General features: G+C 34.4%; 1 protein-coding gene across 1 annotated transcript in view; it reads right to left on the bottom strand.

Moving 5' to 3' along the window:
• LOC136037400 (guanine nucleotide exchange factor DBS-like) overlaps positions 1 to 14460 on the bottom strand; it is a 211100-nt gene extending 196640 nt beyond the window's left edge. Inside the window, exon 1 of the mRNA XM_065720146.1 lies at positions 14427 to 14460. The gene's annotated coding sequence lies outside the window, so the exon portion shown is untranslated. The remainder of the gene's footprint in view (positions 1 to 14426) is intronic.
• Between the last annotated feature and the right edge of the window lie 3371 nt (positions 14461 to 17831).

Below are 17831 nucleotides of genomic sequence, written 5' to 3'. Positions count from 1 at the left end.
ACGATTTGCTTTCTGTTTAGCCTAGACGTTTGGCCGAAAGAACAATCTCTGGTAATTTGTCATCCTTTATTCGCAGAATGTGCCCTAACCATCTCACCAGATTTTGATTCTTGTAAAAAATAAATTACATATTTTGGAAATCCACTGTTAAAAGAAATGGTTGAAGTAATTTTGTAGTACCATACATAAGGTGCTCTGGTAACAAACCATCTGGCCTGGGGCTTTCCCACATTTCAGTGATCTAATTTGAGTTAAAATCGAAGATGGAGAAAAACAAACTAGGTTTTTATATGGTTCAGCTGAGAAAAAAGCTTATACAACAATTCACGATAACTTAATTCAGTTGCTGGTGAAATGGATGAAAAGACTGAGGTAAAGTGTACATACCATTGATCTAACGGGATTTGGTCTGATAAATCAGCTGATGAATGTGTTAATTTATTTACCTCATTATAAAGTACCTTTGGATTATTCCTAATCTTGGTTGATATGTCTTTTACTTGTCGTTTCTTCCAAGTTGCTGCTAAATTTATATATTTCTTTCTTGTTGATTAGCAACCTGGAAAAGGGGGCCATTTATCAGTCGGTCACATTGATCCCAAATGCGATACCATAGCCGATGTTTCTGTTTTGCTTCATGTAACCCTGGTATAGCAGACCATCCTTTTTTTGTGTACTTCTATGCACTCTAATAACATGAACCGCAATGGAAGCCGCAACTTTTGTTGCATGAGCTATTTCAGCATAATAAATACCTAATTCCAACGAATGTATCATTAGAACCGCAACAAAAGTATCATTAGTTTCAAGTAAAACACACTTAAAGCTCTTTTTTACTCCAATCATAATGCCGCCAGAGGGACGACCTCCTGTGATTTTTGCAGAACGGATGAAGAACTCAAGGTCACAAGAAACTTCCAACATACTATTAACGTCACTTAACTGGTGCTCAACTGCACACACTAGTTCGAATGACTTGAATATTTCGGCAAAATGATTAACTTATCTCTTGCTCCATTTATGTTTTGAAAAAACAGGTTTACACAGTAAGGTTCGGTGCAATGGTCCCTACCTGTGGAGGGAGGAGAGGGAGGGGTTATCAGAGGGAGTGCTCGATGCAGGGACAGGCAAACGGCTCTTCAATAAGGCGCAGGACAAACTGTTGCTTCTTTGATTTCCACAACAACTTGCGCATTTCAAGGTGGAGGCTGAGCATGCATTATCGCAGCTATTAACAAGGGGTCAGGCACATTTGCCGCATTGAGGTTCATTCTTACATTCTCGTGCAAAGTGGTCAAATCCTTGGCATTTAAAACACTGCTTGGGTCGAGTCAGTGGGGTTGAAACCCGGAACAGCGAATAATTAATTTAGATGCCATGCTTTAGAGCGATATCGAGATCTGTTTGAGATTTAAAGGACAAGTGCACGACCGAACTGCCTCCAAAGCGCTTTGCTTGCGTAACAGAGATCACTAGTCCTGTGATATTTGATTCACTAAAGCCCTTATCAATTCGTATAATTCCTAGCTATTCCTTCTTTACGACCTTGGCACTGATGCGTGAACAGGGTAGTAGAGCACTTGCCACCGATAAGGCAGAATCATTATCTTTCATAAATACCAGTAACCTATCTCTCCGCTGCTCAACATGGTCGATTTTGTCTAAGCACCCAAAATTTGAAATAAACTCGCGCTGCTTAGCGGGGTTAGAAGATTGCATACTAGCAGATAAATTACTAAAAATGGCAGGAACTGTAGGATTTTCTGGCTTAGGAAGAAATGGCCACAAACAGTCTGTTCATCCATATCTGTGCTAACATACTCTTGTTTTTCAACGAGGGAATTTAATATTCGAACCCAGTCATTTAATCTTGATGCCACAATAGTCTTTTGTCCGCTCGGGAAAACCGGATCGTTTGACGTATCCAGCACCACAAATCGTGGAACAGGATCCTCTTTCGAGATACGGTCTGATAGGAATTCGTAAAAGTCGGCCATAAGAGCCAGGTTTGGATGTGAGCCCTAACGCCTCTCAAGAATATCAACTTTAAAATATCGGGATCGAGTTCAATAGTCTCTTTAAACGCATCTGTTTCGAAAATTTTTGTCACAACAGCATCCTTATCTGCCTTGTTAATAATTTGTCTCTGCAAAAAGCTCATAACCAGACACATATACACTTTCCATTTTACAGGGCATTTTACTATTATGTAAAATATAATAGTGCATGAAAACTAGAGCTTTTGGTTGATAAATCTTGTACTCGCATCCAATTTTGAATAATAGATTTTCCACTTTGCTCAATTTTTTTTTATAGGAAGTTGTAGAATGCATAACGTAGGGCAAGAAGAACAAAAAGTCAATATTCTTTGCTGCTTGAAAGTTACACAGCCATTATTCCGTCTTTACAGTTGATGGGCTTGTATAAGCAATGACAAGGGAATTGACAACCCTTTGAGTATAGTCGAGGAAATCCAAAGTTGTGTAATAGGATTTGTATTTGGACATGTAAGGATCCAAGTTGAATACATTGATTATTTGATTTGTGTTAATGGTGCCAAGTCTAATAGAACACTGCCATCAGGGGTTATTTTCCAATAGGTTTAAAATTAATTTAACGAGATTAATGCTATACTCTCTTCCAACGGTTTGGCAAAGGTACACTCAAACGTACTTTGCTCGTTCAGACAATACTCGTAACTTGATTTCCAGACAAATCTAACAGAAAAATACCATGAGTTTTTGCAAACATTTCATCTGTTATACCATTTTCAGATAGTTATGGATATCGATCTAGGCTGTGCATTGTCAATTCATTTAGGGTTCTGTAGGATTTATGAAAGGATAAATTATTGAGTGGAGTTCCATTTACCTAACATACCAGAGATGAAAGTCCAAACGTTTCAAATTTATGTGGAAAATTTTTCCATTTATCAAACAGTTCGTGGTAACGAACTGTAGTAAGGAGCGACCCGGCTCAATAGTAACCAAAACTCTAAAAAATGGAATTTTGATACCAATACCTACATCAAAAGAATCGCATTTTAATGCTGATTTTAAATATATAAGTTTCATCAAGTTTAGTTTTACCCATCAAAAGTTACGAGCCTGAGAAAATTTGCGTTATTTTAGAAAATAGGAGGAATGCCCCCTAGAAGTCATAGAATCTTAACGAAAATCACACCATCAGATTCAGCGTATCAGAGAACCCTAATGAAGAAGTTTCAAGCTCCTATCTACAAAAATGTGGAATTTTGCATTTTTTGCCAGAAGGCAGATCACGGATGCGTGTTTATTTTATTTATTTTTTTTTTTTTCCAGGGGTGATCGTATCGACCCAGTTGTCCTATAATGTTGCAAGAGGGCTCATTCTAACGGAAATGAAAAGTTCTAGTGCCTTTTTTAAGTGACCAAAAAAATTGGAGGGAACCTAGGCCCCCTCCCACGCTAATTATTTTACCAAAGTCAACGGATCAGAATTCTGAGATAGCCATTTTATTCAGCGTAGTCGAAAAACCTTATAACTATGTCTTTGGGGACGACTTACTCCCCCACAGTCCCCATGGGAAGGGCAACAAGTTACAAACTTTGACCAATGCTTACATACAGTAATGGTTATTGGGAAGTGTACAGGCGTGTTCAGGAGGATTTTTTTGGTTGGGGAAGGGGTTAAGAAGAGGGGGATATTCTGGGGGTACTTTCCATCGATAATTTGTCATGGGGGAAGAAAATCTCCATGAAGGGAGCGCAGGATTTACTAGCATTATTAAAAAAAAAACAATGAGAAAATAAATATGAAAAAGTTCTTTCAGCTGGAAGTAAGGAAAAGCATTAAAACTTAAAACAAACAGAAATTATTACCCATTTGAGGGTCTCACCTCCTCCTAATACCTCGCTCTTTACGCTAAAGTATTTTTAGTAATTTCAACTATTTATTCTACGGCTTTTGTGATTCTGGGGTCATTCTTAATGAATTTGGACAAAATTTAAGCTTTAGTGTAAAGAGCGAGGATCTGACAAGGGGGCGAACCCCCTCATATATGTAATAAAAATATGAGAATACAAAAGTTCTTTACGTAAGCTAATTTATAAGTTACGTAAATCTTTTACTAATAAAAATATTCGTAAAAAATTAAAAGTTCTAGTTGCCTTTTTAATTAACCAAAAAATCGGAGGGCAACTAGGCTTCCTCCCCCGCTCTTTTTTTCTCAGAATCATTCGATCAAAATTATGAGAAAGCCATTTAGCCAAAAAAAAAAAAAAAATGCAAATTTCGTTTTAATTATTCCTCTGCGGAGAGCCTAAATCAAAACATGCATTGATTCAAAAACGTTCAGAAATTAAATAAAAAAAAACAAGTTTTTTTAAATGAAAGTAAGGAGCGACATTAAACCTTAAAACGAACAGAAATTACTTCGTATATGAAAGAGGCTGCTTCCTCATCAACGCCCTGCTCTTTACGCTAAAGGTTTTTACTGTTTTAAAAAGAAGAATTGAGAGACAGAGTCAAACTTTAGCGTAAAGAGCGGGGCGTTGATGAGGAAGCAGCCTCTTTCATATACGAAGTATTTTCTGTTCGTTTTAAGTTTTAATGTCGCTCCTTACTTTCAGTTAAAAAAACTTGTTTTTTTTTATTTAATGTCAATATGCATCTGATGTAACAGTCTCTCTTACCTCGGCAATACTGCACGTATGAAAACAACCGGTTATGAGTTCTGTTGCTTTGGCAATTGAGAAATTAAGAACTAGTCTCAACAAAATTAAAATAATCGCTACGCATACAATCCTAAATCAACGAATTTTCCACATATTTGATTGAATGGAGAAAAATTTCCACATAAATGGATACCGCCCTTCCCCCTACACCTCATATTTTTCTAAAATGTATCTCTTAGAAATTTTGAGATGGTCATTTGTTTTCGTAGAAAATTCGAAAAAGCTCATTCGATTGGAAATTGAAAGGGCCTGTGCTCTTTTAATAGTCGAAAGTGATTGGAGGGCAACTAACCCCCTCCCACGCCCATCATTTCCCCAAACACATCCAATCCGAATTTTGAGATAGCCAATTTATTCAATGTTGTTTAAAGGTGCAGAAATTATGTCTTTGAGGACGACCCCCCCCCCAAGAGCCATCAAGGCAAGGGTATTAAGTTAAGCCCCGGGGGCATATAAGGTGTATATAGAAAGGGTGATCGTATAAATTTCGGAGGGGGCTCATTCGATCGGTAACGAGAAGTTGTAGGGTCATTTTTAAGTTTCAGAATGATCGGAGGGTGGATAACCCCCACGCCTCGTATTTTCCCGAGACACATATGATAAAAATTTTGACATGGTCATTTGTTGTCTTAAAAACTCCAAAAAGAGCTCTTGCGATTGGACATTGAAAGGGCTAGTGCCCTTTTTAATAGTCAGAAACGATTTGAAGACAATTAACCCTCCTCCCACGCCCAAAATTTCTCCAGACACATCCAAACAAAAGTTTGAGATAGCATGTTGTTCAATGTAACTGAAAATTCCGGAAAATATGTCATTGAGGATGACAACCCTACCCCCAGAGCCCTCGGGGCAAGGGTTGTAAATCATGCCCTTGGGTCCTATAAGGTATATATAGAAAGTATGATCGTATAAACTTCGGAGGGGGCTCATTGGATTGGTAATCAGAACTTCTACTGCCCTTTTTTAGATTCAGATTGATCAAAGGGTGGATACCCCCCACCACACCTCGTATTCTCCCATAACGCATCTGATAGAAATTTTGAGATGGTAATTTGTCGTCGTAGAAATTTGAAAACACATCATTTGATTGGATATTGAAAGGTCCAGTCCCTTTTGAATAGTCAAAAGTAATTGGAGGGTAATAAACCCATCTACCAAGCCCATCGTTTCTCCAATCATATGTAATCAAAATTTTGGAATTGCTCTTTTGTTCAATGTAATTGAAAGGTCCGGAAATTCTGTCTTTGAGGATGATACCCCCCCACAGCCCTCAGGGCAAGGGTTTTGATTTATCCACTGTCTAGAAACTTCCACTGTCAATTTTTTGTCTAGAAACTTCAAAAGCAGCTTATTTGATTGGAAATTGAAAGGGCCCTTGCCGTTTTTGATAGTCGAAAGTGAAAACAAAATACGTTTGAAATATTTTCACCTATCTTACTTTCATAAATAAAAAAATATCAAACCTCAAGGAACAATTGTTAGTATATGTCAAACTGACAATCCACAGTCATTTGTTTGTTTGTTGTTTTGTTTGTTTTTTTTTTTTTTTTTTTTTTTTGGTTAAGCACAAATTACGTTCCGGTCTTGAGAAGGCATGGGTGTTATCATCCCTACGTATGTTAATTTTTTGCTTGTTTTAAGTTTGACTCAGCTATTTATTGTAATTTCTGTTCGTTTTTAGTTTCATATATTTATTGATTGTAATATGTGGTAGTTTTACGCTTGGAAGATTATTTGACTTAATTTTTGCTCATTCTTGGCTTAATGGAGATCTTTACTTTTATTTGAAAAACCCGTCTCGTGGAAAAAGTGTTTAAAATTAATTAGTAAAAGAAACATCTCACCTATTTCAAAGAAAAACGAAATCTACAATAGAATTTTCTGTAAATACACTGTTCCTAGAAATACTGAACAGTAAAAATACTGTTCCTAAAAATCTGTTACAGTGTCACTGGATCCATGGATGACTAGTGAAAGGTCATAATACATCCAACCCAATTGAAAAACTGGATAAAATCTCTGAAGCAAAAAGAAAAAGTCGTGATTTTAGCTAGTAAGTTGCCAACGTAATTGAAGACAATATCACACTTGAATAACGCTATGAAGCAACTGCCTGATTAGCCTATATTATTTTGAAAAGTATTTATTTTAAAATTTGGATTTTTTTACTTTACATGGTCAAGGTTAAGTCTCGAGTTCAACTTTTTATCGATATTTTTCCTCGATGCGTGTAAATCGGTGTTGGTGCAATCCATGGATGTTTTAATAACTGGAATTCTCAGATTGAGAATTTGATCTTCAAGTTCGATTTCTTTTCTCAAATTTGATCATAGAATTTGTTATCGACTAAAAGAAAATATTTTTTCTACTGAAAGTAAGGAGCAACACTAGCACTTAAAACAAACAGAAGTTATTCCGTATATAAGGAGGGACTCCTCCTCAATACTCTGCTCTTTATGCTAAAGTTCAACGCTTTATCCCAATTCTGTAAGAACGATTCTTGAAACAGAAGGGCCGTTTAATTAAAATCAAATACTATGAACTTCAGGGTACTGAAAGGGGTGACGAAGAGGGCATAGCCCTCTAATAGACAGAATAACTTCTATCCTTTTTAATGTTGCTCCTTACTTTCAACGAAAAAAACTTCATCCTGTTTAATAACAATCCCAGGTAATCCACCTCCTTCTCCATGGAAAATCCTCCCATGAAAAATTCCTCAAAGGAGAGTTTCTCTCACGTAAAATTCACCCTCCCCCCAATAAAGTACCCCTGGACAATTCTGATCTCGTCGTATATTCCCCCGGAAACTTTCTTGGGGGCGATTCTACCTGAAAAAATCTTCTTAGCATATCTTTATTTAAAAAGAAGTCTTGGTTTTGTTATAGTTCTGATCGCTTATTAGGTGATGTCAGAATACCCCCCTGTGTGTAAAGTTTTTCCTAGAACCCCCCCCCCCCCTGTGAAAAGTTTCTTCTGCGGAAAACAATCCAATGGAGAAATTCTCTTGGTCACAATTCCCCTAATCGAGAATTTTCACCGTGGAAAATCTCACCCCACAAGATACCCCCCCCCCCAAGTGAATTTCAACTCCATTAAAAATTTACCCCTGATAGTTTCCCCAGAATATATTTATGCGTAAAATGGAGTCGCCAACGAGAAAGTCAGACCAATAAAATGAGTTTTGTTTATGCGTACTGGTATATTCCCTGTTTAAAATGTCCCCTCGAAAGTTAAAAAATGTACCCCTCATAGTTTCCCCAGAACATCTTTATGCGTAAAATGGAGTCGCCGACGAGAAAGTAAGACCAATAAAATAATTTGTTTATTCGTACTGGTATATTCCATGTTTAAAAAATCCCCTTGAAAGAATGCTAAAGCAAAAAGACTTGGAATTTACAAAGTAGCTGAGTTTGTAGCAGTCAAATGATCTTGTATTCATTTTTGGTACTGAGTCAGCAGCTAAAACACTCCAAGTTTACTTACTAGCTGTGTTTGTTGTATGCAAACATCCTTTTATTAATTTATTTTTGGTACTCTCTTAGTAACTATAACACTCGAAATTTATCAAATCCCTCAGTTTATTGTAGTCAAAAGTGCTTTTATTAGATTTTAGATACTCAGTTAGCAAGTAAAAATATTCGGAATTTACCTACTAGCCGAGTTTGCTCTTTGCAAAAATTTTTTTATTATTTTTTCTATACTTAGTCGCCAGTTAAAAGACTTGGAATCACCCAGTAGCTGAGTTTGATTAATCTACAAGCAGTATCATAGAAGGCGAAACTTCCCTGAAAGGGATTATTAATCAGTGTTTTTTATTTTCAAGAGCTCTTTCGATTCAGATCCCGCCTTTGCAAAGTAGAGATATGTTAGATTAAAAAAAACTCCTGACAGGCTAAATAGGTTAGTTGAATTTGAGCCGCTAGGCCTAGAGGGCCGGAATTCTGTTATTATATATTTGCACATTAGGGGGGGGGGGGTAAAGCATAGCATATATTAAATACAGCAATGGTTAGTTTACGTATTTAATATATGCTATGCTTTACCCCCACCCCCATAATGTGCATATATATAGCCCAAATTTGTTTCTAAACTATTACAGATTCGCGATTTCAAATATCCGATCAACGAAAACGGAAATGATTGCAATTCTATATGTGTAAATACAAGACTATTTGGGCCAGAATAACTCCATAACCGTGAGTTTGCGGTAGTTTTGCAAGAGAGAAAAGATGTTCAAAAAGTCAAAATGCATCTATTAACAATAGTTTCATGACCCTAAACAATTGTTCAGGTAATAGGAACATTGACCTATATTCCCAGTATACTGCCTAAAAACCTATCAAACAAACGCGTAGTAGAAACAATAAAGATTTTTTTTCGTGACATTGGAATTCAATTCTTACGAAAAAAACTTGTAGATTAAAACCAAAAACAGCTTTTTCCCAATTGTTTGTTTCTGAGTGAAATCGATTGAGTCTCTGGATAGTATATTCATCGAAATGAAGTGCCCTCGCCTATTATGCTTTTGTATTTGGAGCCGTTGGAGTTTTTTCTTCAAGTAAAATATGTCTCCTGTTAAATGACCAGCGTTTCTTAAATGGAGATAAAAAAAAGTTATTTTCAAAATCTAGCAGGGGCAATTTTGATTTTTTTTTCTTTTCTTTCAATGAAAATACCGAAAAAAGAGATTTTTCAAATCTTGTAGGACCAATAAATCCAGAGGGGTGAGGCAAATGTACCCACTGCCTTCCTAAATGTCTAGTCTTAGTAGATAAAATCTACCATAGCAGACTTGTTCCTAGGGGTTGGGAAAAATGGGTCAGCTTCTATGGGCAGCGAGGCGGGGGGAGGTGGCGTGGCTACGAAATTTCCCACTTTAATCAAAATTTTCGCTTTGATTTGGCTTATTTTGCTTAAATTTGAGTCAGGGGGAGCTGTAATTAATATTTCGCCGAGCAGCACCATCTCTAGGAACCGCTCCCAACCATAGTAAGGCTATGGCTCTAGATTTCTTGTAAAATAATTTTGCAAATTCAATCCAAAATGCTGAATTCCATTTTTGAGAGTTGTTATCTGAAAATCTTGATTGGATACCTCTTGTGTTTCCCAGCTATACTTTCTTTTATGTTCTTTCCCAGCTAGGATAGTTTTGTTTTGACATCCCGTACAATAAAAGGAAGAAAGGTTTGTTTTTTTTTTCTGGTAAACGACTTTACAGACTTCAATGGATTTTTTTGTCCCCAGTTTTACGATTTCAATATCAAGGAGAAATCTCGATTTTGTATCTCTTATACCTTTGGAGCCACAGGCTAAGAATCCTGGGAAAAGAACTGATGCGAAAGCGGTTACGGAAAAACTGCCTACAATGTCTTTTAGTCAATGGGTGGAAGGTTGTGCAAGTCACCAGGAAATCTAGGGTTCAAATCCCATGCCAGCAACAATTCTTTCAAGCAATTGTTTTTTATACCGGTACTACAAAGGGAGGAATAGAGGCTCATTTATAAAGATCACAAGTAGGATTGCTTCAGATTTCTTGTCATAATTTAGGATATTAAAATCACTAGATTGAAAGAAAGATTTCATAAATGCTTCAATCAGAATTTTTTACAAAATATATTACATACCGGAAAGTCTAACTTTAGAGCATCAGCCATAAAATTAATTTATTCTCCTTAGGGCTAAATTACTAGGGCCATAATTATTATTAGGGCTATAATTATATTAATTATTATATATAATTATTAGGGCTAAATTAAAACATTTTATTAAATCTTCCTCAGCAAGGGGAATTATTATAAAAACAAATGACAAATAAAACAATAGGGAATCTATCTAAGATCGTGAAACTTGTTCATACCTTGAATGAATATTTTGGCTTTACATCTAAGGGCCGTTCTCAGAAAGGTATATATGTATATAAAATAAGACAAAATAAAATGCCATCGCTAAAATTAAAACCGAAAAATCTAAATCATTCCAGAATCATTATATCAAGGAAGTTTAACCAGGACTGAAGACAGAACAAAACAAAACTTGGCAAATCACTTTAAATAATACAGTTATAGTGTAAAAAATTTAAGATTTAACAAATTATATTACAAAACAAATAGCAAAGGCCAATGTACTTGTAACAAAAAAGATCTCTTTGATTAGCTGCTATGAAAATAAGAATCGTGTTAAAAATATATTCTTGATTCCATCTCTAACGTTAAGATATAGAGTCTTGATAACAATGGATACATACAACAATAGGGAATTTATCTAAGATCGTGAAACTTGTTTAAACCTTGAATGAATATTTCGGCTTTACATTTGAAGGCTGTTCTCAGAAAGGCATATATGTATATAAAATAAGACAAAATAAAATGCCATCGCTAAAATTAAAACCGAAAAATCTAAATCATTCCAGAATCATTATATCAAGGAAGTTTAACCAGGACTGAAGACAGAACAAAACAAAACTTGGCAAATCACTTTAAATAATACAGTTATAGTGTAAAAAATTTAAGATTTAACAAATTATATTACAAAACAAATAGCAAAGGCCAATGTACTTGTAACAAAAAAGATCTCTTTGATTAGCTGCTAAAAACACAAGAATCGTATTAAAAATATATTCTTGATTCCATCTTTAACGTTAAGAAATAGCGTCTTGATAACCATTGATACATCCAACAATAGGGAATTTATCTAAGATCGTGAAACTCGTTTAAACCTTGAATGAATATTTCGGCTTTACATTTGAAGGCTGTTCTCAGAAAGGCATATATGTATATAAAATAAGACAAAATAAAATGCCATCGCTAAAATTAAAACCGAAAAATCTAAATCATTCCAGAATCATTATATCAAGGAAGTTTAACCAGGACTGAAGACAGAACAAAACAAAACTTGGCAAATCACTTTAAATAATACAGTTATAGTGTAAAAAATTTAAGATTTAACAAATTATATTACAAAACAAATAGCAAAGGCCAATGTACTTGTAACAAAAAAGATCTCTTTGATTAGCTGCTAAAAAAACAAGAATCGTGTTAAAAATATATTCTTGATTCCATCTCTAACGTTAAGAAATAGCGTCTTGATAACCATTGATACATCCAACAATAGGGAATTTATCTAAGATCGTAAGACTCGTTTAAACCTTGAATGAATATTTCGGCTTTACATTTGAGGGCTGTTCTCAGAAAGTATTAGTGTAAATAAAATAAGACACAATAAAATGCCATGGCTAAAATTGAAAACAAAAAATCAAAACCATCCCCGAATCATTACTTCAGGGAAGTTCAACCAGGACTGAAGAGAAAATAACACAACACATGGTAATTCACTTTCAATAATAAACAATAAACAATAAATAATAAACAATCATGTTTTAATGCATTTCTTGCTTTTCTGGTAGCTAACCTAGGGGCCTTTCTGTTACAAGTTGATTAGTAGTGTCTGTTGGTTTTGAAATATAATTTGTCAAATTATTTCTAATTAAAGTTGCGCATTAAGTATTGAGGAAGTATTTCCGAAAATCCCTATTTAAATAAATATTATTATTTAGCTTAAGTTGTGTCTCTATTGCCTAAAGAACAACTTGTACACTCCCAAAATTACTGCTAATGAGGGAGGATTTTTTGAAAAGAATTTTTTGGCAGAATTTCCTCGTAGACTTTAATTCAAAGATTTACCATGAAATTTTAATGTAAAAAAGATAAAATATTTTTAGACATTTTGTGTTGGGGCGGGGGGAGAACTAGAAATATAACCTTACATAACCTAAGTTGGAAAAACCTAGATTTTGGTGGGTTCAAAACAAGGGGTTGGAAGCAACCCATCCTTAGCAAAGATTTGGATATTAAACAAGTTGTTAGCAAGGCACTATAAATTAAACTTAAAGATAACAATGATATTTTTTAAAATATTGTTTTCGGGAGTGCCCCTTCGATGCTTTATACAGTTGTAATTTAAAAAATTTAAGATTTGACAATTTATATTACACAACGAATTGCCAATACTAATGATAAAAAAGATCTTATAAGTTAGCTGCTAAAAAATAAGAATCGCTTTAAAAATATATTCTTGATTTCCATCTCTAACTCTAAAAAATAGAGTCTTGGTAACAATGAATGTATTGAAAAACCAATTTTTGATGCGTATTCAGAAATATATAAAATTCATCAAATTCAATGCTACTCATCAAAGTTACGAGTCTCAGGAAAATTTATCAAATTTTAAATAAAGGGAAAAACATACCAAAAAAAATCAAGCGATCTTAATCAAAATCGCACCATCAGATTCAGCACACCAGAAAACTCTAATTTAGAGGTTTCAAGCTCCTACATACAAAAATGCAGAATTTCGCTTTTTTTGCCAGAACAATATGACATATTCGTGTTTATTTGTTTATTTTTTCCAGGGGTCACCGTATCAAGCCAGTGATCCTAGAAGATCGACAGGGGGCTTATTTGATCGGAAATCAAAAGTTCTATTGGCCACATTAAGTGACCAAAAATATTGTGAGGACAGCTAGCCCCTTCCCACGCCCCTTTTTTCCCAAAAGAGCTCGGTAGAATTTTTAGATAGCTTTTTTCGTTCAGCATAGTCGCTAATAACTATCCACCGGGAAAGAGCTCCAAGCTTTACATATAGTATAGGCTAATGGGGAGTAGACAATTATTATTCCGGTAGGGGTCGGGTTTCTGACGGTGGATGGGGGGTTACGTGGGAGTATCTTTCCGTGGGGGAGTATTGCGTTGGGGAATGTAATTTTAAATTGAGAAGGAGCTGGATTTCCTAGTATTATTTTAAAAAAGATAAAAAATTAAATTGAAAAAAGTTTTTTTGTTAAAATTAAAAGAAAAGTTTTACTTTCAAATGAAAATAAGGAGCAACATTGAAACTTAAAATGTATATAAAAGGACTGGCCCCATCTCAATACCTCACTCTGTACGTTAAGGTTTTCTTCAAACTTTTCAAAAAACTTATTATTCTAATTAAACGGTCCTTGTGTTTCATGAGTCATTCTTAATTAATTGGAGCAAAAAGTCAAACCTTAGCAGAAAGAGTGAGGTATTGAATAGAGGACAACCTCCTAATATAAGTGACAATTTCTGTTCGTTTTATGTTTAAATGTTGCTCCTTGCTGCCAAGTTGAAAAAACTTTTTTTTTATTTAATAATAGAGAAAAAAGGGACTTTATTTTCAATAAATGAAAGTTCAGCGGCATGACGTTTGTCATAATAATTATTAACCCACAGGTATATGATTATATAATATAATTATAATTATATAATATAATTATAATATAATATATAACAATTATATAATATAATATAATAGTAAATATAATATAAAGTATGTATAATAAATTATATATAATATAATTATAATAACATAATTATAAATTATAATTAATATATATAATATAATATAATTATAACCCACAGGTATATAACTGTCAAAGGGATAATTTTAGCCAAATATAAATAAAGATGTTGGAGGGATTGTTGGTCTCATATCATATTTTACAGAAAAAAAATCGCAAAAGCCAATATCACCCAGCTGTTAGGCTCAGACATGCACACGAGAGAATGGGGTGAGATTTCAGGTCTCTCAGAGCAAATTCCAAGATTCTTGTAGTTTTTCAAATAAATCATGAAGCTTTGCTTGATGATATATCACCTGACCGGCGTAAGGTGGAAAGATCAGTTGTACTATTACCTTGTTTTGGATACTTGGATTATTGTAACACTGCACAGAGATGTAACTGTTCCCATTCCTTCAGTATTAGAAGCTCCGATAGAAACCTGTGGACTTGCTCCGTAAAGAATATCGATTCAAAATCTGGGGAACATTTATCTTATTTTGAATTGTATTTTTATCTAATTTTGCTCTTTATAAACATGAAACAGATTATTATTTGATATCGAGATATCAAGCTTCAAAATAAACAGAAATTGCTACAATTAAGTATGGGATTGCCGACCCCATATTCCCCCCTTCCCTCAAAAAACTAAAAAGTAAAAGTATCATTTGCACTTGTCCTGAAACATAATAGACTACTTGGTTTTAAATTATGCTTCACCATAAATATTTTTTTTACACTTTTTTCCTTGATATGTAAAAAGTACACCCCCCCCCGCCCCCAAATAAAATGTCTAAAATTCTTTTGTCTTTCTTAACATTGCAATTTCATGGTGAACTTATAAATTTTTTATGAAAATTTATGAAATAGTTTTTTACTGTTTAATAAAGTAGAATTGAGAGAAAGAGTCAAACTTTAGCATAAAGAAAGGGGCTTGAGAAGGGAACAGCCCCTTTCATACACGGAGTAACTTCTGTTCGTTTTAAGTTTTAATGTCGCTCCTTACTTTCAGTTTAAAAAAAAAAAATTTAATATTCATAAGGACTTATTGATATGCCCTTACTAATACAGTATATAGAAGGCTCATGGATGCTACATAGATTTTATTTTTACTCTTTTTTGATTGACGCAAATTTTTTTTCTCACGATTAGTAGGTTGGTAAATTCCACTTTGTTCTGTTGAGTAAATCTTGCATAGAATGTTTTACCTCCCTGATTAAAAATTATTTTTATAGAAATTATTTTTCATCATGAGTGACGCAGCCAATGCTAGAGAATATAATAATAGTGAATAAGTTTGACTCTTTCTCTTAACTCTACTTTTTAAAGCAGTCAAAAACTTTAGCGTAAAGAGCGGGACGTTGATGAGGAAGCAGCCCCTTTCATTTACGAAGTAATTTTCGTTCGTTTTAAGTTTTAATGTCGCTCCTTACTTTCCGTTAAAAAAACTTGTTTTTCTATTTTATTTCTGAACGTTTTTGAATCAGTTCATGTTTTGATTTTGGCTCTCCGAAGATGAATAATTAAAACAAAATTTGCACATTTATTTTTTTGTCTAATTGGCTTTCTCATAGTTTTGGTCGAATGATTTCGAGAAAAAAGGAGCGGGGGAGGAGGCCTAGTTGCCCTTCGATTTTTGGTTACTTAAAAAGGCAACTAGAACTTTTAATTTTTACGAATCTTTTTATTAGTAAAAGATATACGTAACTCACAAATTAGCTTACGTAACGAACTTCTGTATTCTCATGTTTTTATTACGTATATGAAGGGGTTCATCCCCTCGTCAGTACCTCGCTCTTTACACTAAAGCTTAAATTTTGTCCCAATTTCTTAAGAATGACCCCTGAATCACGAAAGCCGTAGTATAAATAGTTGAAATTACTAAAAATGCTTTAGCGTAAAGAGCGAGGTATTAGGAGGAGGTGAGCCCATCATATGTGAAATAATTTCTGTTCGTTTTAAGTTTTAATGCTTCTCCTTACTTTCAGTTGAAAAAACTTTTTCATATTTATTTTTTCATTGTTTTTTTTTAAACAATACTAGAGAATCCTGCGCTCCCTTCATGAAACTTTTATTCCCCCGTGACAAATTCCTCCAAGGAAAGTTCCTCCAACATATCCCCATCTTCTCAACCTCCCACCCAACCTAAAAATCCCCCAGAAAACGTCTGTACACTTCCAAATAACCATTACTATATGTAAGCACTGGTCAAAGTTTGTAACTTGTGGCCCTTCCCACGGGGACTTTGGGGGAGTAAGTCGTCCCCAAAGACATAGTTATAAGGTGAATAAAATGGCTATCTCAGAATTTTATTCCGGTGACTTTGGGAAAATAATTAGCGCGGGAGGGGGCCTAGGTGCCCTCCAATTTTTTGGTCACTTAAAAAGGGCGCTAGAACTTTTCATTTCCGTTAGAATGAGCCCTTTCGCAAGGTTCTAGGACCACTGGGTCGATACGATCATCCCTGGGGAAAAAACAAACAAATGGACAAATAAACACGCATCCGTGATCTGCCTTCTGGCAAAAAATACAAAATTCCACATTTTTGTAGATAGGAGCTTGAAACTTCTACAACAGGGTTCTCTGATACGCTGAATCTGATGGTGTGATTCTATGACTTTCTAGATTTTATGACTTTTAGGGGTTGTTCCCCCCATTTTCTAAAATAAGGCAAATTTTCTCAGGCTCGTAACTTTTGATGGGTGAGATTAAACTTGATGAAACTTATATATTCAAAATCAGAATTAAAATGCAATTCTTTTGATGTAGCTATTAGTATCACAATTCCATTTTTAAGAGTTTTGGTTACTATTGAGCCGGGTCGCTCCTTACTACAGTTCGTTACCACGAACTGTTTGAAAAGATACAATTTTGGCCAGTTTTGATGCCTTTTTTATGTATATATCTTGTGATATAAAAAATGTTAACTAGCTCTTCAAAGAAAACTAGAAGGAAATATTAACCAAATGGACTACAGAACACTGGATATAGAAACTATTATGCGTCTTGTCTGTCTTTGCAATATATGCGTATCATCTTTAATAAAGGATTTTCTCAATCCTCAAATCCATCCAAGCACATGAAAGGTCATAAAAAAACAATTAATAAGTAAAAAGAGAACCCCAGAAATAATTTTTGATCGATTATTCATGAGTTAATATACAATTTTCAACCATAATCTTGCAATTAATTTGTTTACATATTAATTTTAACTTAAAGTTTCGATAAACCTAGAGTAAGGTTTATTCTGCATGTATAGCTTGGGATCTTCATTAAATATATATTAGAAAACACGACCGCTAGTGGATTTATGGCACTAATGTCAATATACTAGGCCCTACTTGGAGGATTTCCTGTGTAGCTCCATGTTGTTTTATACGGAAAATGGGGTATTACCTTTCGCGAGTATTTTTTGCCTTCTCGTCACATTTTTGGGGGACTTTGGATTTCCCGATATGGTATAGCTTTCCTATAGCATTTGTTTGCTAGGCGTCATTTTTCATGTATCTAAGAATTTATTCTAATATTTTCTTCTTTCACAGACAAATTTTTTTACTCTAGCACATGTCGCAATAAATCAAATTTGATGGGATATAGATTTAGTATTCCTACAAAGTTGTTTTCTGATGCGTATAATCTTACAACGATACAAATCTTTCTGGATTTTCTAAGCCTCGTAGCCTTTGACGGATAATAACAAACTTAATGAAATTTATATATTTGGAATCATAGTAAAAGCCAACCCTTTTCGATGCACCATT

This window comes from Artemia franciscana, chromosome 16 (genome assembly GCF_032884065.1).
Source record: "Artemia franciscana chromosome 16, ASM3288406v1, whole genome shotgun sequence".
NCBI classification, from domain to species: Eukaryota; Metazoa; Arthropoda; class Branchiopoda; order Anostraca; family Artemiidae; genus Artemia; species Artemia franciscana.
Note: the sequence above shows the minus strand (reverse complement) of the source record. Positions and strands in the feature narration are given on the sequence as shown.